This window comes from Peromyscus leucopus, chromosome X, assembly GCF_004664715.2.
Source record: "Peromyscus leucopus breed LL Stock chromosome X, UCI_PerLeu_2.1, whole genome shotgun sequence".
Classification (NCBI taxonomy): Eukaryota; Metazoa; Chordata; class Mammalia; order Rodentia; family Cricetidae; genus Peromyscus; species Peromyscus leucopus.
In genome coordinates, this window is record NC_051083.1 from 97,733,014 (window position 1) to 97,751,850 (window position 18,837).

General features: G+C 37.6%; 1 protein-coding gene across 3 annotated transcripts in view; it reads left to right on the plus strand.

The window, feature by feature from the left end:
- The window catches only part of Rtl4 (retrotransposon Gag like 4), a 346,639-nt gene that overhangs the window by 50,309 nt on the left and 277,493 nt on the right, over positions 1 to 18,837 (plus strand). Inside the window, exon 2 of one of the 3 annotated variants that reach the window (XM_028876918.2) lies at positions 2,700 to 2,749. The exons of the other annotated variants lie outside the window; for them this stretch is intronic. The gene's annotated coding sequence lies outside the window, so the exon portion shown is untranslated. The remainder of the gene's footprint in view (positions 1 to 2,699; positions 2,750 to 18,837) is intronic. 3 annotated transcript variants of the gene reach the window in all.

An 18,837-nucleotide genomic window follows, 5' to 3' on the forward strand; every position in this document is an offset into this window, starting at 1 on the left:
AGGTTCTTCTAATGCCCATATCTCACATGAAATGATGCAATAATAAAAATCAGTAAATTGATTCTGGTATACTATTTGACCATAGATTTTAATCAGATTTTTCGTACTTGCATTTTTCTGACTTGGACACTTTTAAAGTCATCACATAATAGAGGTAGGTAAATGATTATCATGAGTGATATTGAACTTGATCACTTGGTTCAGGTATTATTAGCTGGATTTCTTCCCAGTAAAGTTATTGTTTTTCTGTGTTCATGGTTTATTCTCTAAGACAAAAATGACCAATTCCAGTTTAAGGGGAGATGAATTAATTTATATCAGTCTCCAGCAAGAAGGATTATTAAGAAAATATGTGGGTATATGTTAAAGTCACCACAGTAATTAATAAAAATTTTGGAAAATATATTTAGAGGTTATGTAACTACCCTATTTCTTCTTAAGGTTGGATGAAGTAGTGTTAGCATTTATCAGTGTATTTTGCCTGTAGCAACTGTTACTATGGTGCTTGAATTGCTATTTTCTTTTTACTTATTCAGTTTGCATTTATTAATTAGAATTATTGAGTGAGGAGAGGTTGTTTATTGAAGAATTTATTTAAGTAGGAGTGTTCTCAGATATTTATTTTGTTAATTGGCTTGTAATCCCACAGTATCAAGTTTTAAAAACAATATATATATATATTTTTAAACAATTTTTAAATTCAAATGTATTAGATCATATTCTTTCCCTTCCCCCAAGTCCTTCTAGATTATCTGTACCACCTTATCTCCTCAACTTTAAATTCTTTCTGAAAAAAGTCAAACAAAAACACAGTACAACAGCAAAACCAAGAAAACAAAATAAAAACACACCCCAAGAGAAAACAAACAAACAGACAAATTGTAAACAAATAAAACACACACAAATCTGTGGAGTCCATTATATGTTGGTTACCTACTACTAAGCATGAGGCCTGTCCAAGAGTGGTTGATATACCCAGTGTCACTCTATTGGAGAAAACTGATTTTTCCCTCCCAGCAGGCATAAGTGACAGTTCAGTTGTTAACCTTTACCCTAGTGACCAGGTTTTCATTCATTCATTCATTTTTTTAAATTAAGAAAATAAAATATAATAAGATAAGACAAAAATTACCACATTGAAGTTGGACAGGACAAACCAACAAGAGGCAAAAAGCCTAAGAGAAGGCACAAGGATTAGAGCCCCACTCATTTGCACACTTGGGAATCCCATAATAACACTTAATGGAAGCCCTAATATATAAACTAAGGACCGGGTACAGATCTATGCAGGCCCTGTGCATGCTACCTCAGTCTCTGTGAATTCATATAAGCTTTTCTCATGTTGATTTTTAGGGCCTTGTTTTCTTACCGTTCTCATCCCTTACTGCCTCTTAAAATTTTTCTACCTCCTCTTCCTAGGAGTTATCTAAGCTCTGAGGGGAGGTATTTGGTGGAGACATCCCGTTAAGTGTTGAGTGCTGCGTGTTCCAAGATCTTTCACTCTATGTGTAATGTCTGGCTGTGGGTCTCCACATTTGTTCCCACCTGCCACAGGAGGAAGCTTTCTTCTGAGGATGGTTAAATAAGGCACTGGTCTATGAGTCTAGCAGAATATCATTAGGAATCATTTTATCACTACATCCCTCCCCCCCTTTTTAGAGCAGTATTATTTGGTTTTCCCTAGGTCCCTGGGGTCTCAGATACTTGTTCATCCAAGCAGTGTCGGGTATGGGTGTGATCTAATGGAGTGGGCCTTATGTCAAATCAGTAATTGGTTGGTTACTTCTACAAGTTTTATGCCACCATTGCCTTAGTATATCTTGAATGTAACACACCATTGTAGACACAGGATTTGTGGCTGGCTTTGTGTTGTCATTTGTCTTTTGATAGTATTGAGAGTACCTTCCTGTACCAAAGATGCTGGAACTTAGGGGTGAAGGCTCGATGTAGGCACTGGTTCAACATCTCCATGTTCAATGAGTATGTAGGTGTTTTCTTCAGCAATGGGGCCTTAGTTTCACAATATCATTGTATAGCTCAAGTCGATCCCATTTTGGGCATTCAAAGCTCTTTCAGGTTGGCTATGTAACCCTTTGACAAGTTCCTGTCTTCTGTTTTAAAAAGCACTTGACTTCAAGATACTCCAGGCCTGCACTGTGTTTTCCTTGTCCTATACTCACACACTTCTCCAATTGAATTGAATTCCTTTCCTTGGAGAATGGAGCAGAACTGAATATCTGGACTCTAGGTGGGTTTATTACTGAAATGTTGTTTCCATCTCTAAGTCTCATTTGCAGATAGAAATAGGAAATCTACGTGCTTTTGTGATACTACAGTGAAATGACCCAGACTGAGAAACTTGTAAACAATGGAAATTCACTGTATACAATTCTGGAATCTGAGAAATTCAAGACCCTCGTATCTATAGGCTGTGTCTACTGAGAGTTTAATCACTGCTTTCTAGGCTATGTAATATGGAAATTATAAACATGTTCCCTCAAGCTTCTTTTGTAAAGGTACTGATGAAACTCTCAAAGGACCTTCTCTCATCATCCATTCATCCCTTAAAGGTCCCACCTTTTAACACTACACTGGAGATTAAGTTCCAAAATATGCAAAGGAGAGTGGGCACTAAATTCAGAGGGCAGAAGTATATTAATTTGTCTGCATACTACGTCATTTAAAATTTTATCTTACAGACAAGAACGGTGTGGTGACTGCCAGTAATCGCAGAACTTGGGAGGCAAAGGTAAATGGATTAAGAGTTTGAGGCCAGCCTGTGTTAAATATTGAGACCTTGTCTCAAAAAATTGTTCATACAAAAAAAACCCCTCAGTTCAGTGTGGTTTGATATATGTCTGTATGATATATAACAGTTATAGCACAGTCTTTTGTCCTGGTAGCAAATTCCTTCTTTCTAACTGTAATTCATGCCAGAATTTTGAATGTCCCATTAAATTCAGAGATCAGTTTATAGAGAAATGACAATGATATTGAATCTCTTAACTCATAAACACAGTATATTTTATTTCACTATTCAATTTCTGTCAGCAATGGTGTATAGGTTTCAGTACACAGATCTTGAATGAGCTCTGTCAGATTTATCCCTAATTTCATCATTTTTGATGCTTTTGTAAGAATTTATCACTTTATTACTTTATAAAGCTTTATTGCTGATCTATATGAATGCAATTAGTTTTCTTTTCTTTTGAGACAGGGTTTCTCTGTATAACAGTCCTGGCTGTCCTGGAATTCACTTTGTAGACCAGGTTGGCCTTAAACTCACAGGGCATGTGACACCACCACCTGGTTTTTGTATTGATATTTATGTTTATTCTTTTCTGAGTCTGATGTTAGTTTCAGTTGCTTGTTTTGTGGATTGCATTGATTTTTTATACATATTTTGTACATGTTATTCACAAAGAAAAAGTAGTTTAACATCTTTCTTTCTGATCTAAAGAACATTTTTTGCCTTTCCTTTCCTAACTACTATCTGCTAAATAAAATCTATAAGTTTGAATGAAAATGTTGAGAATGAATACCCTTTTCTTGTTTCTGATCCCAAGGGAGAAGAAACAATATTTCATATTAATTATATGGAGATTTATATTGCCATTCTTACAAAATTGAAGAGCTGAGGAAGTGCCCTTTCATTCCAAATGTGGCAAAATCTTGGATTTTTGCATTTTTACATTTATTAAGATCATTGTGTAATTTTCCTTTTTAAAAATGTTTTCTTATACAGTATTGCTGTGATGGTCAGTAGTAATTGTAAACTTGGAAGAATTGAGAATCACTTAGGAGTCAGACTTCTGGGTACACATGTGGGGGGGTAGTGAGGGGAGACGGAGAGGCATGGATGGAGAAAGCAAGGGAGAGAATGAGGGAGGGGAGAGAGGAGAGAGAGAAAGTGTGTGTGTGTGTGAGAGAGAGAGAGAGAGAGAGAGAGAGAGAGAGAGAGAGAGAGAGAGGAGAGAGAAAGAGAGAGAGAGAGAGAGAGAGAGAGAGAGAGAGAGAGAGAGAGAGAGAGAGAGAGAGAGAGAGAATCTTGATTGCATTAATTGAGGTGGGAAGATCTGTCCACTGTGGATGCTACAATTCCCTGGTTCAGATTCGGGAAAGTGTAAGCAGAAAAAGGGGCTGAGCAGCAGCATCTATTCATCACTCTCTGCTTCCTAATTGTGGATGTGATATGATGTGATATGACCAACTACTTCAAGCTCCCCTGATACCTTGGCTTTTCCAACATGATAAGCCAGAATAAACTCATTGTCTCGTAAGCTGTTTTGTCACAGTATTTTTTCATAGCAATAAGAAAAGATACTAATAGTCATCCCAACTATGTTTGACTAATGTCTACAAAGTGTATCTTTAAAAAAATTCACTTTTCTTCAACCTATTTATGTCTGTCTTGTTCGAAGAGTGTTTTACTGAGCCATTATACAGATGTATATTATTATGTTCAAACTGACAATATATGCCTTTGAATTGAGCTGATTGAACAACAACAACACTAATGTGTTAATGATTTGGCTGAAACCTTTTCTCTATTCTTTTTTCATTTGTCATATGTATCACTTCTTCTCTTTTTTGTTTTAGTATTTGTTACAGAGTAACTGAATTTTTATAATTACATTTAATCTCCTTTATTGGCTTATAAGCTTTAACTGCTTTTAGATATGTTTACTACATCTATGAGAGTGCATAAAAACATCTTTAAATAAAATATTACATTATTTTCCATAGAGCATGTGTGCCTTACAATAACACTTCTATTTCTTTCTCTTAAACCTTTTGCTACTACGGTCATAAATTTCATTTTACACATCTTTGTAGTTATTATTTTTGTTGATATATACCTTAACGATGTTTAAATGATAAAAATTATTTTATCCTTATGTATGCATGTACCAGTTTTGCTCTCCTTCATTCTTTCTCTTTTCATTCCATTGATTTTGAAAGTTTTTTTAAGCATTATTATACTTATTTTCCTAAATGCAACTCTAGAGAGAGTTCTTATGTTAAGTGGTCTGTATATATCTACTATATGACACAATTTAAAATCTGGAGTACTATGAGGATGTCATGAAGGGGTATGGGGAAATGTACTGAGAGAAAAAACAGAAATGATGGAAACTGATTGGGAGGATCAGCAATACAGTAGTTGACTTTCATATTGCTTGTGTTTAGTAACTTCCATTATTTGGAAACTGATTATTGATATCTAATATCTTTAAAGTTCTTGAGAGTTTTGGAATCGTTATCCCTGGTGATCTTTAGAAAGAGAATGGATTTTATTTCTGAAGGTCTGTCAGGATATGTCTTTAGAAAACAAGGAAGTATGGAAACAGTTTCTGGTATTCTGTCCTTGTACTACAATACTGTGATCTATATTTGCCAACACTAAACATGGAAGCTGAAAGAAGCTATGTGAAGTAGGATAGCCAAATTAAGATTGTAACCTGGTCTGTAGTTCAAGTATGTAGAGCCCTCAAAGAGAAGCAATCAAATGGAAACTTTGAAGGCAAGGCAAGGCAGCCACTATCACCAGACTACCTGTTAGGTAGTCTTGCTCTTGGAGGGTGAAATGTATAGAGGAGGGAGGAGGGATAGAAGGAGGGAAGGAAAGAGGGATAGAGGGAGAAAGGGAGGGAGGGAGACACTGCACAATAGGTTCCTAACCTTAGTGTGTTTATCTTCATTAACTTAAAGTTGTCTCAAGTTTATCTTCAAAGAAGAAATTGTATACCCCTCCCCATAACTGTAATCAAAGAGGCAATATAGTCCTCTATCCTGATAGGTGGAAGAATTTAAAATTTGAATGTCTGACTCTAAGATTTCTCATTAGTATGGATCTCTAAAACTGTTCCTTTCTTTCTTCTGCAATACTTTTTTTTTTCCTGATGTAGTATACCAAGTGAAACAGTGTGTGGGTAAATGCCTGTATTGGCTATGCCCAAGGCACTTTCCTAAGTAGACTAAACAGTAACCCTGCCCTTTGATAATGTGTTGTCCTTGCTCTAATCAGTTCAACAAGGTCATGGGAAACTACAAAGCTATATGTAGTTTGTAAATCGGCCCAGGATATATCGCATTTTCTTAATTGATGAACCATCTCTTCAAGCCCACATGCAAATAATTTTTAAATACTTTTAGAAAATTGATTTTTCACATTTTCCCTCAGTCTTATTAACAAATAAATGATGAATTAAAATTGTATGTATTTGCTATGCCCAACATATTTTGATTTATATATTCATTGTAAAGTACTTAAATCAAATTAATAACATATTCCTCACCTCATTATTACATTTGTGTGTGTATGTGTGTGTATGAGAGAGAGACAGACTGGTGGAGATGTCTTTCTGTATGCTGTGAATGTGTGTTGCTCTGATTTGGTTAATAAATAAAACACTAATTAGCCAGTAGCCAGGCAGGAAGTATAGTATAGGTGGGGTAAGAGATAGGAGAATTCTGTGAACAGGAAGGCTGAGTCAGGAGTTGCCAGCCAGACACAGAGGAAGCAAGATGTGAAGGCAGAACTGAGAAAAGGTACCAAGCCATGTGGCTAAATATAAATAAGAATTATGGGTTAATTTAAATGTAAGAACTAGTCAGTAGTTAGCCTGAGCTAATGGCCAAGCAGTTTTAATTAATATAAGCCTCTGTGTGTTTACTTGGGTCCAAGTGGCCTCAGGGTTGCTGGAGCTGTGCAGAACCAGAGCAAACTTCAGCTACAGACAGATCAAGAGAGACAGAGTCAGAGAGAGAAACAGTGAATGTACAGGTACATATGTGTGTGGTGACCAGAGAACAACTGTAGGTGTTGTCGCTCGGGAGGGAATCTACCTTGCTTTTTGAGACGGGGCCTCTTACTGAACTGAAACTCACCAAGAAGTCTAGGCTCCAAAGAATTTAATGTTTCTGCCTCTGCACTAATGTGATTACAAGCATGTGACACCATGTCTGGCTTTTTTTTTTTAACGTGGCTTCTTGGGATTCAGTTAAAGTCCTTATACTTAGGTCGTAGGCAATATACTGACTGAGCTAGCCCTAATTTACCACAGCCCAAGTTCTTCCCTTTGTTTAAAGGAAAGAATCTTCTAGATACAAATCAGTATTTGTCTTTCTAATTCTTACTTTGTCTTGAGTTAGGGTCTCTCTGTGTAGTCCAAAGTAGTTCAAAACTCACCATGTGACCCAGGCCGCCTTACAACTTGTGATTCTCTGGCGTTATACCCCCAAGTGCTGGGGTTACAGGCATTGCTAATTACTTTCTTAGTTTTACTTATTTATTATTTATTTTATACTTGGAGAATTTAATACTAAATATTTGTGTGTGTAGTATGCTATAATGTGTATATATATACATATTTATGTATTCTTAAAAATACAAATATAACTTTCTCAGCTGTATAATATTACTTGAATATATATGACTTCAGGGCTGACTATTTGGTGTTGGATAACCAAATGGGGGCTCTTCCCCAGGGAAGACCATTCCTCTTAATCTTGGTATTATTTAATTTTCTGTAGTTCTTTGTTTAGGATTGAGACACCATGAGCTCTCCCTCTTAGCATCTCTATTGGTATCACTATTGGTCCAGTCTTTTTTAGGCAACCATGTTGATGAAGCCTCATATGTGTAGCTTCTTTTACACTTATAGGACACACAGCCATATAGCAAACTGCCTGATCCTCTAGCTCTTACAATTTTTCTGTCCCATCTTCCACAATGTCCCCTGAGCTTTAGATGCAGAAATTGTGTTTTTTGGAGGGCTGAATACAACATGATCTCTTTCTCTCTGTATTTTTTGACCATTTATGGTTTTCTGTAGGTCCCCATTTCTTGTACAGGGAAGCTTTTTTGATGAGGAGTGAGATCTATACTTACTTGTGGGTATAAGGATGAATACTTAGAATGTAGTTAGAAATTCTGACAGTTTAGAAAAGTGGCAGTTGTAGGTTTTCTTTCAAAATTCACTACTTCACTAGCCGCAGCTAAGTTTTTGATACCAGTCGTGGTTTCTGTCTTGTTAAGTGGGCCATGTGCCCAGTTAGAGAGTTGTTGTTAATTGCTAAAGTTTATGCCACTATAGCAACCTTATGGTTATCCTGTCATGCTGGTATTTGTTGAAGTTCATAAGCCTCATAGTTGGATAGGACTGTTGGTTGCTTCCCTCTTTGGAAGCTTGCATGTTGCCTTCTGGTACCATGAAAGCTAGTCCACAGGGAAGAGGCTTTCAGATCCATTCCAGCTCAAAGGCAGTTTGCCCCTGTGTCTAAAGTACCTGGTGCCTTCAGCGACAGGGCCTTACATTCAACCTCTGGGAGGCAATGAAGAGCACCAACAACATCCTATAATGTTTTGGGAGTCTCTTGGGCAGTTACAGTTCTTGTATTTTTTGTTAGCTAGTTAATTGCATCATGATTATCCTTACTTTTTGGAGTATTACTCAGCTGTAAAAAAATAACATTATGAAGTTTATAGGCAAGTGGATGGAACTAGAAAAAAATCATCCTAAGAGAAGTAACCCAGACCCAGAAAGACAAGCATGGAATGTATTCACTTATAAGTTGAAATTAGCTTTAAAGTAAAGTGATACCCGTTCTTAAGTTACTAGTATCTTCTCTTGTTTTCTGAAACAAGCCAGAGTGCCTATACTTGTTCTTATTGCAGAGTAGATAGGTTCATTTCATGTCACAGCTGGTTAAATCTGGTGGTTACTACCTAGACAGCTTGTTTAAACTTATTGCTAGGCTTTATCCCCAGAGTGTTTGGTTCAGTAGATCTGAAATGGGGGTCCTAAGAGGTGGGTGTCTAATAGATCCTTGATTGCTGTTTTTATTTTTTGGAGACCACGCCTTGAGAGCCACTGACCAACAGGGACAAAATTAGGCTGCCTGCTTATGATCAAGATCAGTGAAAAAGTATACTAACATCTGACTGCATGGTGAAATCATCTTGGAGGCTTCATCAGTATTCCAGGCTCTGGGACTTCCTCCAGATTAATTACATCACAATCACTGGTATTTCAGTCTAGGTGTGTGCATGTCTTTTAATATTCCCACGTGATTCAAATGGGAATTCAATGTTTCATTCCACTTTGATGCTAGTTCCAGACCAAGATCCCCTTTGTACCTCCATATCTTCTTTCTCATGTAGGTGAATAATGAAGTAAGATGGCAAAAAAACTTCATTATTTGTTCTTCTTAATTCCTCCAATGGACAACTTTCCACATTCTGCCTTGTTGCATGTGGCCATCCTGACTTTTAAACCCTGACTATGATCTGATTTCAAGGCTTCTGATGCTGGCTGAAAGTAAATGTACATTTAGTATAGTCTTTGTCCCCTTCTCCTTGTCTATGGCTATACATGTCAATTTCTTTCTGCAGCAGCAAGCCATTCATCATTAGAATTATCGCACTAAAGTGTTCTGTATAGGAGTACTTTTCCTATAGAATGTTTGTAAGAGATAATGCTCTTAACCTCTTTAGAGCGTCATCCTTAATTGGAGAGTGCCAAGTAAATGACACAAACAGGTCCAAAAACTCAATCTATAAAGTATCAGAATGGTACTTTTCAAGATTTCCATACTGTAAGTGTTACAGCTCTGGAGGGAAAGCATTCTGGCTTTCAGAAGCCAGGCTATACCTACAGCTCTGGAGGGAAAGATATCCTGGTTGTCAGAAGCCAGGCTATACCTACAGCTCAGAAGGGAAAGATATCCTGGCCATCTGAAGCCAAACTATACCTATAGCTGTGAAGGGAAAGGTATCCTGCTGCTGGGAACCAAGGAATATCACAAAGTCACACTGCACAACAGGATACTTATTGGGAGAGAGGAAAAGGAGGGTGGCTGCCTCTGCTTGGGTGAGAAAACAGGATAAGAGGCTTATATAGAGTTCTTTGGGAAGGGGGTAGAACTTTTCAGGGTGGAGCTTCCAGGGTGGAAATTGGTGGGATTTCATGTCTAGAGGTTGGGCTTTTTACTCTGTAGGGTGGGAACAGGGTCCAGCAGTTAGTGCAGTTAGAGTATTCTGTGGGTAGAACCTGGCAGTTAGAGGTACTCGGGGGAGGGGCCACTAGCATGGCTCAAGGGGCTTACATATACAATTCTAATCCCATCTTATTGCCCTGTAGTTTACAAACCACTCTATTTGGGGCAGGGGGAGAATTTTACATTTATTTTTGCTTTCAAAATTCCAGAATTTAGATTTTTCACTTGACTTCTGCCTTATGACCAAGTCAGAATTATGGATTTGTTGGCCAGTGTTGGGAATTTCTGCAATTTTGAAGCATCTATCATAGAACCACCAAGACATAAGGGACAGAATCCTGGGCATTGCAGTTCAGTGTCCTGGCCATGATGTAAGCTTCTTGCTGATGCCATTTGGAAGTAAACATGTGAATGAATAAAGTCCACCACTGTATCTTGGAAAATGTGGCTGATAAGTAAGTATTTGGCTGATGAAATTAATATTAGTTGTGTAAGTTTTTGCCTTTTTAAGAAAACTTCTTCTATATCTTCCAGAAAGTGTTGGAGCAATGGGAGGAGTCTGTATGCTCTGCATTTTCCTCTCACTTGACCATGGTATTTGCCGCATTGTGTATTTGTTGAAGTACATGTTTCTTTCCCATATTACATAAACATAGATTGTCCTTTCTGTCATTTTCACTAACCATGGGACCTGACCATTCTCTTCTATCCATATGTATCAAATGAATAACAGATTACCTTTTGTCATAAGGTAATATAGCAAAAATTTTTAATAGACCTCAAGGAGCCCTGGTTCTTCCCACTCATTTTCTTCTTGATGGCACATTTTTGTCTCTGCGAACTTGCTTGTACAGTGCCATAGGCTTGGGATTCATTAGCTCTTGTTAGCATGCCCAAAACAAGGAATAATAGATGTATTAGGCTGTTGTTAGAATGGTCAGACTGAAAGGGACTGAGTGTAAAAATCCTGGTCCTTTGCTCTTTTAGCTCCAGCAATGCTAATAGGATGAAATATAGTCAAGCAAATTTGGTCAATAGTCTGCAAGGGGAAAGACTGATATTTGTTGTCATGTACTGCAGGGCAGGGCAGCAATTCAGTCCTGTCATTATAGAGGCATTTTGTAGTTGGAAATTGAAAATGTTCCTACAAATGCCATGTAAGGCCAAGACTGATGACTTTGACCTACAGATTAGAATTAACAGAACAAAAGCCCTTGTATAAGGCTATGCTCCCTTGCTCCACCTAGAACAGGGTGGTACAGTAAGAGAAGAATCTCTGGGTGCTAGTGACACATTTTATAGAAACTCACCTCTCTGATTGTCAAAAGACTTCTGTCAAGTTACTCAGTTTCTTTTGAGTCTTGGTTTGCTATTGTACAAAATGAGGGCAATTGTATCTAACCTCCTCTGTATGCATTTTATATGTTCATATAAAAGACCTGGTATACAATTGTAGCTAGAGTTTTCCTGCCTTGCCCACAATCAGGACAAATCTTTGTCACCCGCCAGTCCCATAGCCGATCAGACCCAACCAAGTAAACACAGAGACTTATATTGCTTACAAACTGTATGGCCGTGGCAGGCTTCTTGCTAACTGTTCTTATAACTTAAATTAATCCATTTCTATAAATCTATACCTTGCCATGTGGCTTGTGGCTTACCAGCATCCCCACATGCTGCTTGTCATGGCAGCGGCTGGCAGTAACTCCTTCCGCCTTCCTGTTCTTTCTTTTCTCCTTTCTGTTAGTCCCACCTATACTTCCTGCCTGGCCACTGGCCAATCAGTGTTTTATTTATTGACCAATCAGAGAAATTTGACATACACACCATCCCACAGCAATACAATAATTCTCAGTTTATGATAGCTTAAGGAATTGAACTTAAGCCAGAAGTAGGCACTACATATTATCCTATTATGTGTTTTTCACTGAGTACTTTGGATGAAGACTGGCTGCCTCTGAGATATTGCCTTTATGGTAGAAATGGAATGAGGGAATGCCATATCTTAGCTCTCAAGGATTCAAGTCTCTCCTGAAACTGTCTGTAGAAGGAGACATATCTATGTAAACACTTGCGCCATTCATGCATTCCCTTCTCTTGGAAATAAAAAACACTCAGCTGATTGTTACTTTGTATATTTGAGCTGATTGTTACTTTGTATATTTGATCTCACAGGATAAATCTCCTTTATTCATTTCCATATATATATATATGTGTGTGTGTGTGTGTGTGTGTGTGTATCCAGGTATTTATATATTTCTAGGTATTTATTATATATTTTATATATAATTTATAAGTATATATGAGTATATATGTAATATATATCCTTTATTTAATAGGCACATTCTCTGAATGGGGACATACAGAGACATTTCTAGGTGCTAGTGACCCCTATAAAAAGACAGCAGCCCTTACCTTAGTAAAACTTAAAATCCTTTTGAAAGAGAAAAGTACTAAGGAGGAGAACTAAAAGATCCCATTGTATGTTAGGTGATCATGAGAACCATGTGGACACAGGTAATAGAGAAAGGTGATAGGATATATGAAGAGCATTCCAAGTGGCAGAACTAACTAGGGAAAGGATGGCTGGGAACGTCACATGTGAGTAAAAGTTAAAGAACATGGCGATATGTCTGGAAGAGTATTCAAGGCAGAGTGTAGAAAGCAAGCATAAACGTCTTCAATCAGGACAATGGCTGGCATATGTACAAGATAGAAAAGGGGCATGATGAAAGCTGAGTGGAAGAAAGTGGATTGGATCTAAAATGGGAAATGAAGCCAGAGGAGTAACTGGGGCATCACAGGGCAGATGATCAAATTTCTATTTATCTACTATTTGGTGTTCTGCTCTGGAGAGCTAAAAAGAATCTTTGTAGCTGCTGTATAAAGAGGAGCAAGAGGAAGGACAAGATCCCAGTTTTTCGTTTTGCCCTCTGTCTTTAACAATACAGGTAGTGGGATGGGTTTTCTGTGAGTGAGGCACCTGGCCTGTGAGTTTGAGATGTTCATTAGTTGATGGTGTAGAGGGGAGCAACAGAATGAAAGCAGATCTACTGTGATGACTGATGTAGTAAATTCAGTATTACCAGGTTTTACCTGCCAGTGAATGGGGAGGGGATTGCCCACCTTAAAAGTATTACTTCAGTTCAGCTCTCATGGTCAGTGTGACAGCAGCCTCATTGTAGGTCTCATTCTGGCTCAGGGAGAAATATCAAACTCATAATGAAATGCCAAACTGCAAATGCTTTTTTCCCTGTTTTTTTTCCCATCATGTGTTTCTTTTCTCAGATTTAATCTTAGATTTTGCCACCAATGCACCAGCAGATTTTTTAGTATAAACAACCGGCTGTTGCAGAGATGAATTTCTTACATATGTCATTTCCTCTCTGGATAAAGAAACTGTGGGTTACATGCTCTTCAAGGTTCAAGACTTTAATATTATTCATTTTCCTAAATTGCATTTGTTTTAAGCATCTATAAACATGAGCATGGGGCTATTTCTAAGTTTCCTGCCTTCTGAGAAGTGGTCTAGACACTCACTAGGATGTCACATCCTGCTTGTTGTTAATTACACCCAGAGGCAGGGAACACATTCGGCAAATTTCATAAATAAGTAAATACGATTCAAGAAGGATAAAAGAATGCTATGTGATTAGCCATTAGGTGTCCATAATGAGAACAAGCTAAGGTTGTACCTGTGCTGGCCAAATGATGGGACCATGACAGAGCTAATCTGTTCATTTCCACTGCTTTAATTATCAGTTGCTCACCTCTCAGAGAACTGCTGAGTATAGAAACAGCTGGCAAGAACCAAGCCATCCTACCACAAAGCACATAAGATGCTGGGCTTGTTGTCACTTTCACACTTTTCTAATGGAGCATTGCTAATGGACCCAGCCATTCTATACATATTTAATTTCGTCATTGTGGGATGAGCAGAAGGCAAGGGTCTTGCTTGAAATCAAAGTGTAGAGAACCCCTTACCTACCTTGACCTAGGCAGTCCTCTAACAATAGCCTTAAATTTCCTGATTCTTCCTGGCCACAAGTCACATTGTCTATCACAGAAGGATTAAATAGTCTTGAGTAAATGTTTATTTACATCAGATTCTATATTTGCCACAAACAAAATTATGTATAGTCTTGTTTTCCTCAAATCATTGTTGTCCGTATGTAGCAGATATGTATATGGTAAATTATTAAACTAAGTGACATTCAATTGAGTTGAGAGATAGCTATGGTAGAGGAGAAAGGAGGGTGAGTGAGATTGTACCTCTGGTCTGGATGGACACTAGGGTGATCACCCAAGTTTGTTTGAGATGGAGGTTGTTCATGGGACAGAAGACTTTCATCACTAAAACCAAGAAATACCATCTAAGGACAAAGTGTTTACCTACACAACAAAACTTCCCTGTGAGCAAAATATGAAGTCCAATAGGTATAAAAAGAGTACTTGACTAGGAGCTAAATACTAGGTTAAAATCCTGATTTGACATATGCCAAGGGTGTAACCTAGAGAATGCCATTTTTTCCTTTCTAAATCACAGATTTCTTATATGGAAATCTTATATGAAAAATAGTGATGTCAATAATATGCATATCCCCAAATGATATTAAATAAAATAATCCACATAGGAAAAATAGAAAACTAAAAATGACACAAATGTAAGGTTTTATTTTATTTGATGATAGCTTCAAAGAAGACAGCATGTCATTAATTAATCTTATGGATTTGATCTATTTTGGAAATAAGCCAAGTTTCAACAAGCCTTGAATGATTTGAAAAGTCAAGTCAATTAACAGAATTGTCAAATCCACAATAACACTTTTGGGGCTGAACTGCTTGTCGGCTTTTTTTTTTCTTCATGTATCTGAAGAACCGAACATTGACAATTATAAATGTTACTTATTTTTCTCTCTTACCAAATCACCTATGAGAAAATATTTTCCAATTGCTTTTTGATAATTACCTGTGGCCAGATTTTACATCAGTAGCAACTGCATGCTGTCATGTCCCTTGCTTAATCAAAACCCTCACATGGTAGTGTTTTGGGGGATGCACCTATTTTTAAATCATATTCCTTAGGACACTGTTACACAGAAACAGGAGAATTTAATTTAATTTCTGTAAAGACTTGCTCAGTGGCTCATTTGTTTATTTGACTCATATTTATTTCAAGTTCACCAGATTGCCTATAGCGTATTTGGCACAGACAATACAAGCAACGAGCAAAACAGGTCAGGCTCCCAATTCCATGAGCTTCTATTCTAGTGGGAGGAAGTATGTATTAAACATAGACAAAATCTTGGCAGTTACATACTTTGAATAATGCTATGAGAGACAAGGGTAGAGAGGGTTGATAAAGAATAGTCATTTTTTATTTGGATGGGAGTAGTTAGCAATCAAATGTATACTTCAACATCTCATTGTCTTATCTGGATTTAGAATAGAATGAAATGCATGTTTCATGAATTATTTTCTCCCTTTCCCAGAATTACTAGTGAGACACTCAATTCAGGAGATCTTTGCTCATCATTTTCTGATTCTTGTTTATTCATCAAAGGCACCAGGAGCCATGCTAGGTGCTAGGATAAAGTAAAGAAAACAAAGCTGATGAACTGCCTACCTTCATGGGATTTATATTCTGCTGGAGGCAGGAGAGAAACATGATACATGGTAAGACATGCTAAAGTGAAAGTGAAGAACAAGAAAGGCCTTTCTGAAAAAGTGGTATCAGAATAGAGAACATAAAACCATGGAGCATGCTGTGAGGATTTCTGATAGATCTTTTCTAGATAAAGGGAAAAATAAGATAAACATAAAAGTGGAATGTATCTGTATTTTTTAGAGATTTTTTTAATATTATAGATGGTTGTGAGTGCAGGTAGGTGCCATGGATGCCAGAGGTAGGCATTGGATCGTCTGGAGCTGGAGTTACAGGTTGTTGTCAGCCCCTACATGGGTGCTGTGAACTTGACTTAGGTCCTCTGGTGAAGCAAAAGTGCTCTCAACTGCTAAACCACTTCTCCAGCCTGTGTATTTGTATTTTTGATGAAAAGTTTAAGAGGCCACTGTGCTTCTAGGGACAGAAGGACTTAAAAAGTTCTTTCAGGTTCTTTTAGTCCTACAGAAAAAATAATTTTAAAAGAGACTCAAAAGGAACCCTAACTGAGACAAAACCTGAATATCGATCTATATACCTGTCTATCTGCCTGTCTGTCTATATGTAAGTTACCTAAAACAGGGATGGAGGTAGGAAGAAGCCATGTAAAACCTGGGAGCCCATTGTAAGGAGAAGTTTGGTTATATTTATCTGCTTGAAAGAAACAATGATGACTCTTTAAGAACATTGCCTTCTAAAATGTGGTAGGACAATTCTGCTGTTCCTATGAAGCAAAGCATATGTACTCTCATTGGAAGATGGCGTGAGACTGGTCTAGAACCAGTAGAGGCATTGTGTTTTAGAAATGGATAGAATGTAGCTGGGTAACATTTCTTAGACATAGAGTATTCAAGCTGGCACATGGAAAAGAATATAAAGATCACATGACGGCAAGAATTCCACATGTGGGCAGTAGACTTGGGTTCTTAGAATGGATGTTACTCAGGTAGTATTTTCCAAATTGAAGTTTAAACTTCCCAGGAGTAGAGGTAATAGAGAAAATAGGAATCTTAAAGAGAATAAAGGACATAGCAAAGCCATAGAGAGTGGAGTAGCTCTTAGCTATCCAGACACTTGTTCATAACTGAGATGTGTTGTGTCTCCTCTGCCTGCCCAGATACAGCCATTATGGAAAATCTGTCAATTCCTTTTTCTCTTCCTCCCCTCTCCTAAATCTGTGTCAATTCAAGAGGGAGAACATACATGTAGTAGCTGATTGTGAACTTAGCATTTGTAGAGTAAAGAGACACTGAAAACACAATAATAGACACAAAATCTCTACTCATAAAAATACTGATGAGCAAATTCATGTGAACTGTTGCATATTATTTCCATAGATTTATAGATCCTTAAGGCCAATATATGATTGCTATAGGGGAACATAGAATTAAGTCACTTTGTCTTAAATGACCAACAATGCTTTTTGCTTCAGTAGAAGCACATGGAGAACTGAGAAGTTGTCATATGCTATTTTTAAAAAGCATTAATTAAGGTGAATTTTTTCAGTTACCCACTTTTTTCTGGACCCTGAAAAGCTCTTTTGTTTCCAATCTTCTTAGTGCTGACTATTGAACTTACACAAGGTAATTGTAGAGCAAGGTTAGGCAGAAGCTGTTGAGGAGCTCAGGACTCTTCTGTTTGCTCACACCCCCACTCCACGGGGAAGGGATCTGGGTACATTCTCTGAAATATAGCTGAGTGTTCGCGATGTAGCTCAGTGGTAGAGCAGTTGCTTCATTTGGACAAGGCCCCTGGATTCAAACCTCATTACTGAAAAACAAAAGAAAACAAAGGCGGATGAAAATTTGCCAGATGTGGTGCTATAAATGGGAGGCTATGGCAGGAGAGTTACTCTGAGTTTGCATACTCCCTGGTCTACGTAATAAGACCTTGTCTAGAAGGAAATTAGAACAACCAGGGTATATCAATGTATCTAAATTTCTCTCCCAGGTTTAATTCTTCCGAAAGGAAGAATACAGTTCTCAATCAGGTTAAGACATGCAAGTCAACTCTAAGTGTTGATAGTGAGTGATTTTACAGGCCACAGATTGTATGTAGCTACTTTATCTAGATGCTTCATTTTCCATCTTGCTTTTTAAGTTACTTAGCAAATACTCAATGGAAAACAGCTCAGGGCTGAGCCAAAAGCAATTATAAAGCACTTAGAGAGTTGGAGTCACCCAAATGCTAATTATTTGCAGGTGCTTGTCTTCCTTCCCTTTCTACTGTGCTCTCCAGTCTGCCTCACAACCTGGGGAGGACTGCCTGTTGAGTTTGTTCTGGCTCCTCACCAAAATTTGTCTTTATCACTTATGTGTTATACAGAGAAATAGCAGTAATGAAACTATTTGTGCCACTTCTCCAGTGCTGGAGCTAGCTGGAGGTCTGATGATTTCTTATCATTGCCAAATGTCATTTTACTTTTTCCTTCATTTAGTCCCTAGGAAAACAAAGATTTAATGTGTTCAGTATACTCTATATATTCTCCTGGATGCAAAATGAGTTTAACTCAATTTTGTAGTCCTCTTTCTTGTCCTCTCAGCATGGTAGATGTATGTGCTGTCTTACTCCATTCAAAGTAAAGATTTATCAATCAAGCTATTTTACAACAAGCCTGACCCAAGATGTGATCCTCTGATCACAGAATATGCATGTTGATAGTTATGCACATTTGCAAATGACATGTTAGAGGGAAGCAATAGAGGAGAAAGCATCTTTTGTAGGTCAGCACAGATGAGTGTTGGAAAAAAAATCTATGAAATAAGCCATTTGCAAAGGGCATGATTCTTCCTCTCAGGTCTCCCCCAAACATGTAAAAATAATAAGATAAAGGTCTTTTGCTCAAGGTATTTTCTTCTTTGCTCAAAATGAGAATGCTGTCTTCAGACTGGACATATGAGGAACTAAGAAAATTAAACATGCCATCTTATTCCTCAAAACTTTTCAGCATAGAGTACTTTGGGACATTCAATGGTCTCAGTTAAGGTTGTAGGATTCCAATTTTTGTCAGATATTCTAATGTTCTACAGCGAGAAATGTGTTGATGATGCCACTCTTTAGCTCCAACTCTCGGTGTTTGATAGTCAACACAGATTTGAAATAGTATGTGGAATGTAGTTAGGAAAACTTTTTGTTCTATTTAACTATATTTTATTGGAGTAGAATCTCAGTTT